Source organism: Adiantum capillus-veneris, chromosome 4, assembly GCF_014529385.1.
Source record: "Adiantum capillus-veneris isolate H3 chromosome 4, ASM1452938v2, whole genome shotgun sequence".
NCBI classification, from domain to species: Eukaryota; Viridiplantae; Streptophyta; class Polypodiopsida; order Polypodiales; family Pteridaceae; genus Adiantum; species Adiantum capillus-veneris.
The window spans coordinates 126,903,137-126,922,207 of NC_140934.1; the positions used below are offsets into that span (position 1 = coordinate 126,903,137).

Genomic DNA, 19,071 nt, shown 5'->3' on the forward strand with positions numbered 1-19,071 from the left:
GAAGGCTAGCCCACCATTGACGAGCCAATTTTTGGAAATGCATAGGTGTAGCTTGGAGGACTCCGTGAAGCCCTCGTCTCCAAAGGCCAATACTTTGTCAGTAGACCAAAGGTGCCATCATTGGTGAGAAAAGAGATACACTTTCTTCCCTCTTTGAGCTTCTGAGCTTTTGTGATCTTCGCCATGCAGGGTAAGATTTGCGATGCCCTTCCCTCTTGTATTCTCTAGGAGAATAGCCATAGGTTTCATCGGAAGAGGAGGAAGGTGAAGGAGAAGGAGAAGAGGGTGACCTCTTTCTTGCCCTTTTCCTCCTTTGTTTCCTCTCTTCCTTTTTGAAGTGACGAGGAGAAGGACTATGGGTTAACCGTTTCCTCTTGGGAGGAGTTGGCGATCGTTTAGTACGCCTTTCTTGTGGAGCCACATCTTCAGAGGAATTTAGGGATTCATTACTTTCTTGATCTTTGGATTCTTCCTCTCGTATGGGAGAGAGTCTTCTTTTGGGGTTCTCATCAAGAGGCCTCCTAAGCTCTTCTCCTCTTGGAGAGGAAAGGAAATACCATAAGCACGAAGTTGTTGAGTAACTTCGGCTTGCAAAGCGGGGTTGCCCACAACTTGTTCCAACCTAGTGACAAGATGATTAACAAACATGGGGGCATCATCATTAGCACCTTCATGTGCAAAATCAAAGTTATAAATGTTCATTCTACTCTCTTGGTTATTGTCAGCCATGTTAATTAAACTTATGTGTTTACTTAGTGTATGCTTTGGCAATTCAAAACCTTAGTTGCTACTCCTCTTAGCCTTTGAAAATAGGCACTTAAGTATCTACACCCACGGCTCGAATTGGTTAATTATAAAGAGTAGTGGAGTCAGTCTAGCATAGCGAAGTTGCCGAGGGATAGCTCCTTTCGGACTTCTTATGGCTCAATAATGGTAAAGCCGTAGGCAAGTATAAATAGACTCCATTATTAAAACCAAAGCTACTGAGGTGTGCACCATATCCCACATTAGTGGGCTCAACAAAACCGATAATAGATCCCATACCCACTTACCCTAATATAATTAAACAAACCAACCATTAATAGGCTACTTAAGGACCTATCTTCTTAAGCAAGAAAAGAGAAACCAAACGCTTTGATACCAATGTAATGGAAATTGCCTATGAACTTTGAGAGTAGCGGAATTATGAAATTAGATGAAGCACTTTTGAGAGATTCTTTGTGAGCATAGCGGTTGAACTTAATTGATGGTAGCAACATAAACATGGTACTTAGTTAACTTGGCATGAACAATACTTTTGCAAGAGAGAGAGTTTAGAGAACACGACAATAGTTGAGGACCGGATTCATATGGAGCCGGTCCCCCCTCCAACAGGCATTTGTATTATAGTTTCTCCCATCAAGAGAGACTTGGTACAATACAATCTTTGTGTTTCTTGTAACCTAGGCGATGCAATGAAGATGGAAAGCTACATGCATCACAAGCATAACATAAACTTGAAGAAAGCATTAACTATCACAAGCCTCAGTCCCAAGGCCTCAAACACCTTCGAAGGTGGAGAGAGCTAGAAGAGAATGAGGATAGGGAAGAGGAAGAAGAAACATTCCATAGGAGAAAGAAATAGTTCCTCACTTATCATCACTCTTCTTGCTAGGATACATAATAGCATAGTAATGAAGATGGAGAAGATGGCAAGCTTAAGCACGGAAGCATGACTCTTGGTTGGATTTGCATTCCATAGCCAAGTGTGTTGATGTAGGCTTTCACTCTCACAAGCTTGGAGAAGGAGGTGGTGTTCCTCAACTTTCACCAAGTGAGAATGCCTTTGCAAATGAGTGTGTGTGTGGAGTATATCCCCCTAGCACCCTCCTTACTTGCTTTGGGTGAAATTTCTACATGCTACAAGCTCATTGGACCCCTCTCCCCTTAGCCAATCACATGCAGCATGCAGTCAAGTACATGGGTAGTCTTTTGACAAGTGTACTCCTTACCCCTTAGAGAGAGAGAGAGAGCTTGAAAATATCTAGATATTTGTGAGATGGAAGTAGAACCTCATTGGACCCCTCTTTAGCCCAACCAATAGCATTCAAGCACACCATGTGGTTAAGCTTAGTGAGAGTCTGACATGTGTCCCATGTGATTTTTTAGAACTCCCCTAACTTTGAGATTTTTATGCATAGGAAGTTTCTCAAGCAACTTCCTCATTAAGTCTGTAGGTTCTCTTTTTGAATCAAGCATCTTACCCCCCATGCATAGGAAGCTTCTCAAGCAACTTTCTCATTAAATGTGACAAGTACCTCAAGTACCTTAGTCATCAAGCATGACAAGCACCTTAGATGGAGTTCCCACCTCAAGCATAGCCCTAGCTTGCTTAAGTTTACGCCGGGTTCCCACCTCAAGCACAGCCCTAGCTTGCCTAAGTTTAGGTCGGGTTCCCACCTCAAGCACAACCCTAGGTTGCTTAAGGTTCCCACCTCAAGCACAATCCTAGCTTGCTTAAGTTTAAGTCGGGTTCCCACCTCAAGCTCAACCCTAGTTTGCTTAAGGTCAAAGGACTTTTAACACTAACCATTGGAGGTCTTTAATGAAGCTAACCCTAAGGTCTTTTAAGCTTCATTAGTTAACCTTGCTCTTTGAGACACCATCTCTCATTTGGGCCCCTTTACCATTGGCCCCGTGTTGAGATACATCCGTAAGCACATGTCTATATTCTAACCCTTGTTCCCGTTTATTATCCCATATTAAATTATCAGTTTAATATGAGAAAATCATTTGGGTTGGTTAGATATTAGATATTTTAATGACATAAGATAACACAGATTTCTAGACACTAATGCAAGAAGACATGCAATGCCAGTTTGACAGTCAACTAAAATGACACACAAGCTGCCAAAGCTTCTGAGCTCACCACAAACAACTTAGCCAACAAGATCTAGAAGGAAGAGCAGCAATCACCTTCAGGTGTTCTCTATCGCGGGTCCACGTCGTTGCATACAAGTTCCAACCATATTTAAAAAGCATTTCGAGATACCCTTGCGTTGCCAGCTGGTCCTTGGGCCGCCCCTACTCCCGTCTCCTTCGACGCCTTCTACCACCAACTCGCGTTTCCTTTTTCCACTCCGAAAGGATCTTGCAAGATTCGTCAAAACCAGACCTACATCCAAACCTACTTATGCAAATATGGGAGAAATTCAACTTCATGGACATGGACAATAGAGAAGAACAATAACTACAACGAATGCATACACGCTGAGAATAACCATAGAACAACACAACAATATAATTGAATAACTAAGACGTTCAAAAATATTATTAAATCTAACTACAAGTACATTCAACTTGTTTAGTTGCACTTTCAAAAATGTAACCTCTTTTTGCAACAATACCATTTGTTCCTCTAGTTGAGACACTTGGATATGGGCTATATTCACTTGACACTCTTGAACTATGGATTTTATAGACTCTACTAACTAATCTATGAAAGACTTCATGGTGCCAATATCATGGTCGTGGATAACCCTGCATATTTGCAGTAGGATGCCTTGTAGTCTATCGACTACGCCTTTCTCCTCTCTCTCTCTCTCTCTCTCTCTCTCTCTCTCTCTCTCTCTCTCTCTCTCTCTGCGCCACTCACATACTACATCACATATAACTTTGGTCCCATAGGTCATATTTGACCTCTTAGGACAATAATCTCTCTCTCTCTCTCTCTCTCTCTCTCTCTCTCTCTTATTCTTTAAAAAAAGTCAAAATCTATTGTTAATTTAAGAACCAAAAGTTAGATATTGCCAACATCCAGCACATTCCAACTTGCTAGTTAGTTATGTGTCCATTCAAGCTTCTGAAATTATACCTACGTTGACTATGCCAGAGGGAAGCAACTTGCCAATCATTGCACGTGATGGTATTGTATTGTATATAGAAAGAGGGTAGAGCAATATATCAGCAAATTTCAAAGTTTTATATGAACTCATTGAACATCTAGCAGATCTCCTATCAAAGGCTATACTGAGAAATTGCGGCTCAAGCTTGTTGATAGCCGTGGTGGTCGTCGCCTGTCTTGGCAGAGGTCTCGACACCCGTGAGTTCTTTTTGTGAAATGGTTATATTTGTTTGCGACCGCTTCCTCTATTGACATAAGAAATTCTTTCTTTAGGAATGTCATGCAATGAGGAGCAAAGTAGGGGGTTTGGCTATGCTATCTATGCTCTCCTATGCAAGTCATCCTTTATTTAGCCTCAGCCGTGTGACACTCCACTTGGAGTTTTTGGGCTGAATATGCCTAGGCCTATAAATAGTCATAAGTTGACTCGTACAAAGTCTACCTTAGATGGAATTAGAGCTTGAACGCTATTGGTGTCTGTGTTTTGCCATAGATGGATTGGGGCAACATCCGAGATTGCTTCATACTCACAAATGTAACCTTAAATGTAACCTTAGAGTTATATAACTTTTTACTTTATCTCACTTACTCCTCGGTCTATTCTTCCTGAATTCATTAATTAAGCTTCAAGATTCTCTTTTAGCAACATTGCAAAAGGAAAAGAAACACTTTTGTCTGCTGTTCATATGGACGATCCAACATGCTCAACAGTCGCATACGTCCGATGTTCACATGGTTAGAGCCGACTGTAGAAATAGAACCAGCAGACGAAAATAAAACTATGCATTTTAAAGCGATGCTTCGTCTCGAGACATGTTCTAGATAATATAATTCTCCTATTGATTGTTTAATCATCTTGTACATCACTTTCTTAGCTCAGACGGGATACATATTACATAACCAAACAGCTTATGTTGTTGCCTCTGATGGATGATCTGCATATTACATAAGCAAACAGGTTATGGTCAGGTTATGGTCTTGCTTGTCTGGATACAAAAAGCATACTGAAGTAGCTATTATATCGCAGCCCTACTCAAGAGGTTCGAGAGCCTGCAAATTATTGCATTGAGCTTGTTCAGCTGGGTCTTGAGCTGCGTGACTTCGCCTTGCAACGTAAAGATTTGCTCTTCTAATTTGACGACCTGCACATCAGCAATATTCGTAGCATAATTGTCGATGGCATCTTTCAAGGTATGCACAACAGCGAGTGATAGGATCCGAGCGTAGAGAATGATGGTTGTTGCTGTCATCTCCGACAACCTCTGTCAAAATGGCGATCAAAATGTCATGCATCCTATCAATGCACTGATCTTCAATAGCACCAAAAGAGTCCTTTGTTTGTGTCTCCTGAAATTCAACCAGCTGGTTCTCATCATGCTCGTCCATCCTCGCACTGTATAGACAAAATTGGACTGTCAGCAAAACGATTTGTTAATAGAATAAAAAACAACAACAATCCACTCAATTGTTAAGCAAATGTAGTGACATTAGTACGATGAACTAGAGGGACAAAGTCATCGCCTATTTGCGCATCGCTCAGCTCAGTGTCGACATCGTGATTCTCAACACTTGCTGGTGACGGGCTGCAAAACAGATTTGTCGGGATAAAAAAAAGAAAAATTGGAAAGCATTGTGTGAACCACGAATTGCATACCTATGTGTTTCTTTCCAGCGAGACAAAAACCAATCTGCTCATGGGTGAGTTGTTCCAGACATGTCATTAGCAACAAAAATGCTAACAACATCTTGGTATGTTGTGCACGATGGGTAGATCATGCACTTCCAAAGAGATTTTATGTTTGCCATTTCCATTCCATGTCCTTGATGTGGAGTTATCCACGAAGACGATGGGTAATATTTTCATGTCTTCACCATCCTATGTACTGTCGACAAGAAGTCATTCTCGGCCGGGTGGCGTAGCTTGAACTTCCAAAACATTAATGCTCTATCAAATATATTTACCGGTGTCAAGCATACTCTATTTTTTAGCTCATCGGCTCCGTAGAGAGTATAGAGCTCTATGCCTTTGTTGACATCAGCAAAACTAATGTTGTGCATAACTTTCCTAAAGTGCGGCTCATCTTGTTCCTTCAAGCAATATCCGAGCATCCCCTCAAATGTATGCATTTTATGTTGTTTTAACCCTCGACACAACACCATCCCGCCTGCAGGAGCCACTCGGTCCCAACCCAAGTATGTCTTGATCTTCTTGTTGACAGCTATCAATGATGTTGCCCATAGTCGTACAACCATTTGGAAATGAAGGTGCAAGGCAGTCCCCCCCCCCCCCCCCCCCCCCCCTCCCCTCCCCTCTCCAATGCACAAAGCCCAGCTAGACATTCATTCTCAAGAAATAATTTGATGCATCCCAACAGCATTCCATCTATCATCACCCCCAACAGAGATGGTTACACTAACTTCCATGACTCTAGTACTCGGGCGAGAATGATTAACATTATTCCTGCTTGCATTAGTTCAGTCCGAATCCGCTACTATTCTTGATGTTCTCCTCTTCGGGATAGCACCCTTATCAAGGTCAACCCTAGCTCTAGCTTCACTCTTCAATCGTGCCATGTTCGCTACCTATAATCAATACACAAAGGTCTACCTGAATTGTATACAGCCAGCAGTACACATGTGGTCACACAACACAGAGCACATTCCTATAATCGACATAAGCAAAGACACAAGAGCCATTTTAAAGCCTGCGCACAACACTCCAGCAAATGACAGAGAAATATTTCACAAGTCGTCACTCCTGTAATGTACATTGCACATAAGAGTGCAGCAAACGAGAGACTCTGTCAGACACAGACACAGTCGAGGAGAATCACTCACCTCTCTATCTCGCACAATCAGCGACACTCTTTCTCTGCGTCGACTTCTCGTCCAGCAGCTTCTACGCGTCTGTCACCAGCTTTCACAAGACGGTTTGCCCGTAAAAAACACACAAGCGACCTCCCCTTGGGCATTGCCAAAACCTGCCAGCTGCTAGGAACGTGTCCACATCCCCCCCTGACAACCGCCACAGACGGGCACTGTAGCCGGACCACTTTGCTTCATAAAGTGCAAAGCATCTAGCCAGATTCTAGTAAATCAACCCGTTACAAAAATTGGCAGGGCCTACTAGCTTGAACTTAGTCATAGTCATCCCTTCTTTTCTTTTTTTACGAAGATAAGGAAAATATTACCCATCGTCTTCGTGGATAACTCCACATCAAGGACGTGGAATGGACATGGCAAAGATAAAATTTCTTTGGAAGTGCATGATCTATCCATCGTGCACAACATACCAAGATGTTGTTAGCATTTTTGTTGCTAGCAACATGTCTGGAACAACTCACCCACGAGCAAACTGGTTATTGTCTCGCTAGAAAGAAACACATAGGTATGCAATTCGTGGTTCACACAATGCTTTCCAATTTTTCCTTCTTTTATCCCGACAAATCTGTTTTGCAGCCCGTCACCAGTAAGTGTTGAGAATCACGATGTCGACATTGAGCTGAGCGATGCGCAAATAGGCAATGACTTTGTCCCTCTAGTTCATCGTACTAATGTCACTACAATTGCTTGACAGTTGAGTGGATTGTTGTTGTTTTTTATTCTATTAACAAATCGTTTTGCTGACATACCAATTTTGTCTATACAGTGCGAGGATGGACGAGCATGATGAGAACCAGCTAGTTGAATTTCAGGAGACACAAACAGAGGACTCTTTTGGTGCTATTGAAGATCAGCGCATTGATAGGATGCATGACATTTTGATCGCCATTTTGACAGAGGTTGTCGGAGATGACAGCAACAACCATCATTCTCTACGCTCGGATCCTATCACTCGCTGTTGTGCATACCTTGAAAGACGCCATCGACAATTATGCTACGAATCTTGTTGATGTGCAAGTCGTCAAATTAGAAGACCAAATCTTTACCTTGCAAGGCGAAGTCGCGCAGCTCAAGACCCAGCTGAACAAGCTCAATGCAATAATTTGCAGGCTCTCAAACCTCTTGAGCAGGGTTGCGATATAATAGCTAGTTCATCATGCTTTTTGTATCCAGACAAGCAGGACCATAACCTGTTTGCTTATGTAATATGTAGATCATCCATCACAGGCAGCAACATAAGATGTTTGGTTATGTAATATGTATCCCGTCTGAGCTAAGACAGTGATATACAAGATGATTAAACAATCAATACGAGAATTATATTATCTAGAACATGTCTAAAGACGAAGCATCGCTTTAAAATGCATAGTTTTATTTTCGTCTGTTGGTTCTATTCTACCGTCGGCTCTAACCGTGTGAACACTGGACGTGCGTGATTGTTAAGCATGTTGGATCATCCATATGAATAGCCGACAAAAGTGTTTCTTTTCCTTTTGCAATGTTGCTCAAAGAGAATCTTGAAGCTTAATTAATGAATTAAGGAAGAATAGACCGAGGAGGTGAGCTCATATCCTTTCGTGAAAAACTTAAAAAATCTAGGTTCTCAAGAAGCCTAAAGGACTTATGACTAACTAGAAATATCAGGCAAAATCTAAGTTTGAACCTAAGTAGGTGCTCCCAATTTTGGGAAGGGCGTAATTAATTAGAATCTGGCTAGATGCCCTTGAAGGTTTGAGGGAAAAGAGGGGTGGAGGGGCACGTGGTGGACAGAGGAGAGGAGAGAGGAGGTAGATTTTTCTGTGAGGCGGAGGGAGGGGGCACATTGCAGGGAGCGCGCGCCCAAGGCCATCTGTTTGCAGGGTGGGAGCCTCAGTTCTACACGAAAGGAGAGGGAGATAGGGGCACGCAGGTGCTGAGTATACGCATACGATAGAGGCCAAGACAATGCAGTGCAGGCCATTCGCGGACAGGTCCGTTGGAATGCCAGTCGATGAAGTGCATGGAAGAGGAGCATGACAATGCATGGCAGGAGCAGATCACTGCATGGCGGAGAGAGAGGGCAGTGTACGAGCATGCAAGGCTAGGTTCGTTTTTGCTCTGGGGAAAGCGACGAACGTCTTAATAGGGCACGTAGACCCAGCATGGACGCTAGAAGCTGTCACGGAGGTGGCGCCACAGAAGGGGAGCCAGTTGCGCTCAAGCTGGAGGGGAGCAGGATTGGAGACGGTGCTGTGCGGAGGCGGAGCAAGGTTGGAGACGATGCTGTGTGAGGGGCTGTTCTCCATGGCTGTGCAGGCACGGGGCGAAGCAGCTGAGGGAAGAGAGAGGAGAGAGAATGATTATTTTGCGTCTTTTTGTTTCTCGGAGAATCTAGCCAGATTCGGGTTAATCAGCATGTAGACCGAGTAGTATAGGTCCAGTCAATTCTTGCAACGTGGTGTATTAGATAGAATTTAAGGAGATGCGTTTTGTGGCTTTGCGGGGAAAAGTAGAGGTATTGCCACTTGGAAGAGAGGGGGAGAGAGCAAGAGAGTGATTTTATGCTTTTGAGGGAAAAAGGGAATTTGTCACAATTGAGATCAGCTTTTGAGTGCTTAGCCGAAGATGCTTGTGTAAAAGTTGGATGAAAGCTTAACGAAGTCCGGGGGGGGGGGGGGGGGGGGGGGGGGGGGGGGGGGGGGGGGGGGAGGGGAGTGAGCATGGCACGTGAACGAGATAGAGAGAGGGAAAGAAAGAGATTTTCTATGTGCTCGAACATTAAGGCAAAGCAAAAGAGGTTTTTTTTTTTTTGAAACAAAGACCACCGTGAGGTCTTTGTGTGGGGGAAAATGGAGACGAAGAAAAGGTTAGAAAAAAAAACGGGGCCCAGTGTATTTTATGTGATAGAAATCCTAAAATCTCAGTTAGATTTTGAGCTTGTCTTGAAGAAAACCGAAAAGTTTCCACATCGGAAAAATCGGCAGAATTTCAAGTTTGTCCTTATTTTCTTCATTTAGCGGCATCTCACAGATGCTTAAGATGCTTTTATCCCTTCCAGGAAGATTGTGGCACGTGGTGGAGAGAGATAGAGGGACGTCAATAGGTGGATCTTTATTTCATGGGTTTGAGGCAGTGTTCAGGAAAAATCATTTTTTCAAACATACAAAATTCCTTTCATTGATTTTGTCGAGAGGAAATTTTAGAAAATAAAGTTATTTTTTTTGGGTTTTACACTGTTTTTCTCTGTTTTGGGGCGAGTAGGGAGTACCCAATCAAATCAAATAAAAACATAGAAGAAATCAAAGTAGATACGGACGAGGGTGGAATAGGGACTTTGTCGAGCGACACAGCAGTCAACCAGAAGGGTGTGTGGGCGAGCTGGCAGATAGAGGAGCAAGGGCCGCACAGAAGACGGAGAGGCCTTTCGCCTCGCAAGCTTCCAACTGAAGCTCTGCGCACTTGGGGAGGACGAGGGGTTGTAGATATTTTTTTAAAATTTAATATTCAAGGCTTTGACATCTGAAGGCGGCTGTGTTTGTGGTCTACAACAATTCACAGTACATCATACCTTTGCACGCCCTTGTTCGACTCTTCAATCCCAGTTTTTAGAGTGGGGACCATCTATTAAGGGGTATGAGTTGCTAAGGTAAGGAATCTTGGGACGAATGAATAAATAGAAGAAACTGCCAGTAGAAGTACACAACGCCTTCGAGTCCTCAACGGGCATTTTTGAAATTGAAAATGCCACGATTTTAAGCTGAGGCGAAAAGAGGCGTAAGTGCCGGAAGGAGAGAGAGAGAGAGAGGTGGCATTGCCAGCTGTGTCCGGGCGACGCATGGGGGACGGGAGGGGGACAGAGAGAGAGAGAGATATTTCTTTGTCTGAGGGGCACAATCGACTGTGTAGCGCTATTCAAATCCAGCGCCAGCATTGCCTCGCAACCATCAATTGTTATGGGGAGGAGACCAAGGAACCGAGACCATTTCGGAAGATGCATGGGACACAGGAGCCACATAAGACTTTGCGCGCAAGAGATCCAATGCAGAGGTGCATCCAATGCAGAGGCGCAAACATAAAGATGGTTGCTGCAGACCTTTCTTGCGAAGGTGCAGGCAAAGACGGGACGCGAGGGAAGAGGTGCAAACCCATGGGAACGCGATGGCGGAGGTAGAGAAAAAGAGATGGTGTGCAAGATGTTGTACACAAGGGAGCCATCGCATGAGGAGGGGTGCCCAGACACAGGACAACAAGCTGGCTGATGGCGATGCGGCCTCTTCTTTTGCTTTGGGATTGAAAGATTCGTTTACGAATCTAAGAAATTAATGGCTTCTAGCATTTTCGATTGAGTATGTTGAACCCAGAATAGAATAAAGATATTGGTAGAGGAATAGAGATCACCAACTTGCTTGCTTCATGATGGAAGTATTCATTTCTTCGTGTTTAGCTTTCACGCGCTTAACTCATATTCACATACGAAGTACAATTGCAAGCAAAATTTCACTCAAGCCTACGAACATTCTAACTCAGGGTATGATATTTTATATGCCATTTTGTCATGAATTTATCCCTCAATTGATTCCCTATAGGCTCAGTCACATTCACACGTACATATCAATATGAACTCATTCATTGTAAGCAATCATTGAATCACAAAAAGTTTCACTTTGTTCTCATTCACAACAAAAAAGAACAATCCATAAGCAACAACGACATATCTAGTTCTTGGCAATAAAATTAATAGTGATGCATCTACAATTTGTTCAAAGAACACCATTGCCACCCCTGTGTTAGGACCGCAACCCCCACATCAGAAAATCACTCATGTAAATCAAGTGGATTGTGAGTTATCTATTACTGAGTCCACTTTCTAAACTTGAATTAATTAACCCTCAAGATTCCCACCGAATTTATCAATTACAAAGCAAAATAATTGTTGTTCCTGTATCATCTCCATCTGCCCTGTGCGAACCCAGCCTTCCTTACTCCCTATCGCCCCCTCTGCACCACCGTTCGTTGAGATGCAACTCTACCTGCCTCATTACCCACCATGTCTTCCCTTTCTCCCTCGCAATGCCTACAAATTCCCTGTCTATCATTCCTGTACTCTCACGTGCTGCTCCCATCTCTCTTTCCGTCTGCAACAACATCAATGGGCTAATGTTAAGCATTGCTACAATCCCGGATGTGAAAACTCCTGAGTCCCCTCCCTAACTAGCTTCCCGGCCTTCTTGCCCAAGACAAGGCGCCTCTCTGTCTGTGTCCTTGGCTGTTGCATGACCTAGTGATTGCCGCCTGACAGAGACAACACAAATAGCGGTTCTATCTCCGCTTCTCACTCTCTTGCACAATCACGATTTTGCTGTAGGTGCATGCATTGAAGTCCTCGACCACAGTCGTGACGGTGAGCTGGCCCAACACTCGCCTCCCCCACTCACACTCTTCAGCTGCTTTGCAAGTTTGCTCCTCTTGGTAGTGCAGCACGACTCGACCAATCTTGCACTCATTTATCGCACCCAGGGCCTCCTTTGCAGACGTCCGAGAGAGAGAGACGAACAAGAATCTTGGCCTACTGGGAGAGCACAGCTCGCACACTAGAGTGGGAGAAAGAAAAATATCCCCATGACAGACACCTGGAAAGATCCGAGTCTAGAGAGAGAGAGAGAGAGAGAGAGAGAGAGAGAGAAAAGGCATCTTTCTGTTTTGCAATTTAGTTCAAAGGGGGAATCTGTTTAGATACCCCTTAATACACCCCCAAACCAAAAATTGGCACGGCCTACTACTTGTGTGGATTGCAAGGATGAATTAGACCCTAATGTTGCCTATGGGATTGATGCACTTGCAGAAATTCCACAATACTACATAGAGTACTATTGGGGACAAGTCAAACATGTCTATCAAGTAGCTGCTCTTGCGGCAAGAGGTCAAAATACCAATTTTACTGCCAAGAGACCACCTCTTCAATGCTACGAGTGTGGGGGTCCATTTCATGTAGCCAAAATGTCCTATTAAACTACAAAAGAATGCCACACTAATGCAAACGAATCAAGGGAGCACATCTACAATGTCGATACTCATGTGTGATCGATGTGGCATAGATCATTTGATTGCCCAATGTCCTAATAATCCAAATGCGCCAAAGATCACGCCATTGAACTTAATTGAGGATACCAAGGATCCATCACAAAGTACACCTATGGTACTAGTAAATGTATTCCTACGATTGATGTTTCAAAACAAAAATTATATTCTTGAAGAAAGAGACACGTCATCAATTGCCCATTCTCCGAAGAAGAAGAAAACACAAAGGAAGAGATCGCAAAAAGCAGCCAAGTCAGACTCTAGTTCAAAGACCAACATAGGGGCTGGTGACAACCCCGTGTATATGAACGATGCTCAAGAGGATTCTGATTTGAGTGAAACAATGGAGACCAAAACGACCACTAGGAAAGAAACAAACAAGGAAGATCGTCAAGAGCCACAATGGCAAGGACCCAAGAAGAAGATAGGAACTTACCCAAACCCTACAGAGGAGATCGAGTGAGTCAAGCAATTAATGAGTTTGGTAGAAGAGACCCAAAGGGATCTAGAGCTAGCACCTAGATAGATCCAGATTGGAGACACAGTGTTCCCTATGTGAAATCAACCTCACAAAGACCATAGACCACTAGCCAAACCTAGTGTCATCCAAGAAGAACGGGACTTTAAGTCATTGGCAAGTGGGCGTACTCCCTTCTTGTTGGAGAGAATATTTACAAAAGGATTACCGGACCCTATCGAAGAAATGGAGATCCCATCTTCCCCATGTCAAGTGACTCAAGCCCAAAAAGTGCCATTAAATATTGCCAAATTGAAGGATTTCATGGTTTCAAAAGTTAGGACCACCATCATGTCTAAACTACATGGAGACTCTGAGCTATTCTTAGCTCTTTGAGCTTTCCTCAATGGAGAATTGAAAGTTGGGCTACCACAATTTGCACAGATGGATGAAGCTAGGGAGGTGCTAATAGAGGAGGAACACTTAGATCCACAACCCAACCTAGATGAGAACTCTGTTGTTGAAATACCTGTTAAGAAGTTGGGACAATACTTTGAAGGCAATGAATCCAATGCGACCATACCAATCACTAGCAAGGGATTAACTGTAAAGGGGATCCTTGATGGTGGTGCTGGGATTAGCATTAAAACTAAAAATTGATGGGAATCTATGGGAAGACCTCACCTTGGGACTACAAACATAGTGGTAAAGATGGCGAATGGTACTATTGTTAAACCTATTGGGATGCTAGAAGATCTCAATATCAAGGTATTTGGACACAAAATAAGGCATACCTTCATTGTTATGGGTTTTTTCAAGCACACTATGTCATCTAAGATGACCTTAGGACGTCCTTGCATGAGGGAAGCAAAAATGGTGCATGACTAGTCTAAAAGCAGCATAGACACTTGGGGAAATAGGGGGACGGCCTAGGTAACACCTAAGGGGATGAAATGCCATAACTCGTATCTTCAGATATGACAGGAGCAATGCATATAGCTTCTGATGACCTACCAAATGAAGGCTTGACTGACATTCGAACCAGTAGCGTCTCAAAAGACTATAACCCACACGATTTGGAGTCGGAAAATTGACTCTAAGGACTAAGAATCTGAGTTAAACCTTGGTGAAAATGTGGGAACAAACCATTCCAGGCCCAGTGGTACCCTAGATGACAATCTATCCGAGAGAGGAGAAGACACGAGTAGTGATTAATCTAGTGACTCTTCATTGGAGATCGGCAATAATAAAAAATTAGACAAGAGGAGTAAAAGATATAAGAGGTGACAATTGTAAGGGTTGTAAGGCTCTAATTAAGGCGGTTTGTTGTAAGTTGCATTCATGCTTGATACATGATTATGCGTAATTACACTTAATTAGAGAGACGTTGTCAGGAGTTTTTTGGAGCAAGAGATTGTGCATATGTACATACACATGCATGGTGCATCGAATAAAGGATTGCCCAATTTCCATAGCCAAGTGGTTACGTGGGGCCCACATGTGTACAGGTAGGACAACATGTACATAGTGCAGCGATTTTCACTATCACCAGTACCAGTATGTTTTTTCTACAATAATGAGTTTATAGCGCCTAAAACTTCTCGAGGAAGCTATCCGCGGACCGACGACATGAGGTCAGCAGATGCGTCAGATGGCATCTAGTGGCGTCAGGAGGGCGAACGAGGTCAATATTTGCACGCGGATGAGGACGGACACAACGTGGGTGTTTTCTTGTGAGAGTTATGCAGAAAGTTCATCATTAGGACCACTTTTTGGGCCCACTTCACGTGGTGGCGAGATGCATTATTGGAAAAAAGCTGAGTGCCAGGTGTGCGAATGATGCAAAAAGGTGACAACTATGCACTGCGAGGTCAATTTTTGGCCTGTTCGGGGTCCGTTTGAGGTCATCTAAAAGGCCAAGGGTTCCCAAGTAATAAAGCTAAGTGTGGGAACTGAAAAATCAGAGAGAAGACCAGAAAAAACGTGGAGAAGAGAGGAGGAATAGCCGCAGGTGTGTTTTTGCTCATTTTGGAGCTTGTTTTGGCCGTAAACTGCTCATCCGAGGTCGGATTTGAGCACTTTGACATTGTAGACTGGGGTTTTGGGCTGTTCCAGACGCGATGGCGCTGTCCATTTCGCCAAATTCCTCACTCTTTTCCTGCTGTTTTTCTGTGTAAGTTTCTCCTATGAGCGAAGTTTCTGCTCTAGTTTGTGATTGTATCTGGTATCTTTTACCCATATTGTGTGCTGTTTGCCCCATTGGTGTTGGCCCAAGCTCATTTGTATCTAAACATCAGAAATTCTCCTCTTTTGAGCTAAGTTTTTTGGGTGTGTGTGTGTGTGTGTGGGTGTGTGTGTGTGTCTGTGTGGAGTGGGCAAGTGGATAGTCTCTCTCCTCTCACTCCAGAGGTGTGTTCCCTGTTTCGGCCAGGCTGGTTGTGTAAGCCGAGTGGTGCCCCATAGTGTGTGTGTGTATCATTCCAAGAGTGTGTGCCGGGTCGTTATAGAGGCGCTGTGTGTGTTTTTATCCCGCTCACATTCTTTTGGTGCCCCCACTGAGGATCTTCTTCGAGTACCTTCTGCTTCGAGCTTCGAGCTTCGGGATTACAGGTTGCAGATTACAGGTTACAGGTTACAGGTTACAGGTTACAGGTTACAGGGACAGGGACAAGTACAGTACAAGTGATTCACACAAGTACAGGTAGCTGGAGTACAGTGATATACTAGAAGTGATGTCACTTGCAGTGGTTGTGGGTATGCATCACTTGGCGCCTATTTGAGCGCATTGTCTGCTGGATTGTACGTTACTTGTGGAAACTGCCATTGTACGCATTTGTGGAGCCATACTTGGTTGTATTTGGCAGTCCCAGCCATTTCTGAGACTTGGTCTGGAAGATAGTCATTTCTGAGACTTGACTATATGCGATTTGCATTAGCCTTCGTGTGAGGGTCGATAGCGTGAGGTTTTTATTGAGCTGGGGGATTCTCAAATGTAGAGATCCTTTCGGTGATACAAGTAGTTGGAGCACCCTTTTTGTGACCTCGCCATAGGCTATGTACTAGTGAGTCCTATTTGATGCTCGGGTTCTATTGTTGGCAGTTTATGCATACAGATACAGTCTATATTTTGGGTTCTCATTGCTCTACTTCTGGGGAAACTCTGTCAAAATTTTTCCAAGTTATGATGGCTGGTCTTTTGGTCTTTTGAGCCATTTTATGCTGTTATGCTGCTGAAATTTTGGCAAAATCAGAGCATAAGACAGGTGTGCTTTCTTGGGAGCTTCATGGTTGGCTTTAATGGATGATCAAAATGGCCCTCAGTTCACTCCTTTTCATTTAACTCAAAGAATTCAGATTAATGTTCATGTGTCCAGGAAGATCTTTTTCCAGCAGCGCATAGTCTTTATGTTTGGGCCAAGAAGATTGAGAGAGATCCTGGAATGTCCTTTGCCTGTTGTAATTCTGATGATTAACTATGAAAACTCATTTGATGTGCATGTATTTGTCCTTATCTAAAGTTGAGCTCCATTGAAGTTTTTGGGGATTGGGTAGTGAAAAGTTTTGGGTTCTTGCACATGTGTTCGAAGGGGTTCTCAAAGCATCATAATTTGGGTAGCCATGGCTTTCTCTTATCCCGAGTTTCATGGAAGAAGTGATGAAGATGTGGAAGAATTTTTGGAAAAGATGGAGGTTGCCTGCATTAGCAACCAGATTCATGACCCTACGCAAATGTTACGCCTTCTCCAAATTTGTTTGAAGAGTGATGCACGAGTTTGGTCTAAAGCATTTGAAGATGAGTTGCGTGTGGCTGATCCACCTGTAAGGTTGAGTTGGGACAATCTACGACATGGGTTGGAAGTGGAGTTTGTGAAGATAGAAGATCCTGACAAAGTGTGGCAAGAAGTACAGGCTTTGGTGCAAAAGGAAGGTGAGCCAGTAGATGCGTACATACGTAAGTTTTCATTGGCATGGGAGCGAATGTGCAAGGCTTCAGCACCACAGGTACCCCCACCTGACATGATGAAGAAGGACAGGTTCTTGGCTGGTCTTTGGGAAAATATACGTTGGAGAGTGGAGCTAAAGAAGCCTAGGACATATGAGGATGCACTAGAGGTAGCAAGGAACAAAGAGTGGAAGCTGAGGAAAATGAGTCAGTTAGGGGTGGAGTCTTTGCCAATGAGGTCTGAATTTCAGCCTATAGAGTCTTTACAAGGGCGCATGTCAGGGGTTCATCATGAACCAGTAGTTCCTGTTACTACTCAGGTTATGCCAGCAGTGGTCACTACAGCAGTGCAAGATGATGGGCTAAGGCAAGACATGAGGCAAATGGTAGATTTGATGAAGAATCTCAGCCTAAACATGCTAGGTCAAGTGGGAAATAATCAAGGTCGAGGGAGGTTTGCAAATCAGCAAGGAGGTGAAGAAAGGCCTAGGAATGGTGTTGGACAAAGCAATGGTAGGTTTTGGAGGCAGACGCCCACATGTTATAATTGTGGAGAGTTGGGTCACATCAGCCCGCAATGTGATAAGCCACCAAGGATGGGGGGAGACATGTATCCATTGCCAAGACAGGTGCTAACTAGGTCAAATGATTATGGCATCGAAATTAAGGGAGACGAAGGAACCAGTGGACTGACCCAGGAGGAAAAGGGAAAGACAAAAGTGCTAAGTGTAGTCACCTTGGAGAAGGCATCAAAGCTAGAGGATACATTAGTGATGCCTATTGGGAAGAGGACCACAGAGGATAAGGAAGGAAGAAGTGCCCCAGGTCCTAGTAAGAAGAAAGGAAAGAGCCATGAAGGCGAGGATGTCAAGGCCAAGAGGAAAAGGAGAGCTCGTCGAAAGTTTCATGTTTCAGATTTTCCACTAGGGGATGGGCAATTAAGCTATGACTTGAAGGAGGATCTGACGAGCAGGAAGGCAGATGTTACTTTTGGGCAGCTTATAGAGATGGTGCCTAAGCTAAAGCGACAGTGGAAGAGGATGGTTAACCCAATGGAGAAAGAGCCAGAGAGAGGTTCAGTGAAGGTGTTGGCAATGGATGAGCTACCAGACATTTGTCCAATAGTAGATGTGTGGCATAAAAGGAAAAATTTGGGACAAGGTTATGTGGATGACGGAGCCCAAATATGCGTCATAACACACTCATGCGTTGAGAAGATGGGTCTCACAGTGGCTGGGGTGTCAGGGTTTCAGATCAGATTGGCAAACCATCAAAAAGTAAAATGCTTAGATGTTGTAAAGAGCTTAGAAGTGGAGGCATATGATGCAAAGGCAGTGGTTGATTTTCATGTGATGCCAGCAGGGTTGGGAGCATATCCTATTATACTGGGAAGACCATGGTTACGTGCAGTGGGAGCTGTTCAAGATTGGCGACATGGTACGATTAGCCTCTATGGAAAGATAGGTACCAAGAAGATTTATAATATGGACACAAGGAAACGATTAGAGGAGATTTATGAAGATGAGGATGAGTCTAGTGATGAAGACTCTTCCACAGTGACAGATGAGGACAGTGATAGCACTACCAGCAGTGATGAGGATGCTGATGTTGCATTTCTTTTGATGGACAAAGAAATCCAGGAGATTGGTTTAGTTGCATTTGCGAATGAGGTTGAAGATGAAAGTGAAGGGCCTTATGAAGTGATTGAAGGGCTGATGCAAACCAAGGTTGAGTTGTCAAAGAAGCAGGAATTAATGACGCAAATGATTAGTAGAGACCTCTTAGCTATGGAGAAGGATATATTTTTGCATATGCTGGCTAGTTTTCCTGATTTGTTCATTACTTCAT

General features: G+C 43.7%; 3 pseudogenes across 1 annotated transcript; 1 reads left to right on the forward strand and 2 right to left on the reverse strand.

Annotated features, from left to right (window-relative positions):
* Nucleotides 1-4,855: 4,855 nt before the first annotated feature.
* Nucleotides 4,856-6,916, reverse strand: LOC147459953 (uncharacterized; annotated as a pseudogene). Its single transcript, XR_015187739.1, has 2 exons — nucleotides 6,722-6,916; nucleotides 4,856-5,276 (listed from the first exon to the last, which is right to left on the reverse strand). The product of XR_015187739.1 is annotated as an uncharacterized LOC147459953 (transcript).
* LOC147459954 (uncharacterized) lies at nucleotides 5,352-6,307 on the reverse strand (annotated as a pseudogene).
* A 623-nt stretch (nucleotides 6,917-7,539) lies between the features above and the next one.
* On the forward strand, nucleotides 7,540-8,022 carry LOC147459955 (uncharacterized; annotated as a pseudogene).
* The last annotated feature ends 11,049 nt before the right edge of the window (nucleotides 8,023-19,071 follow it).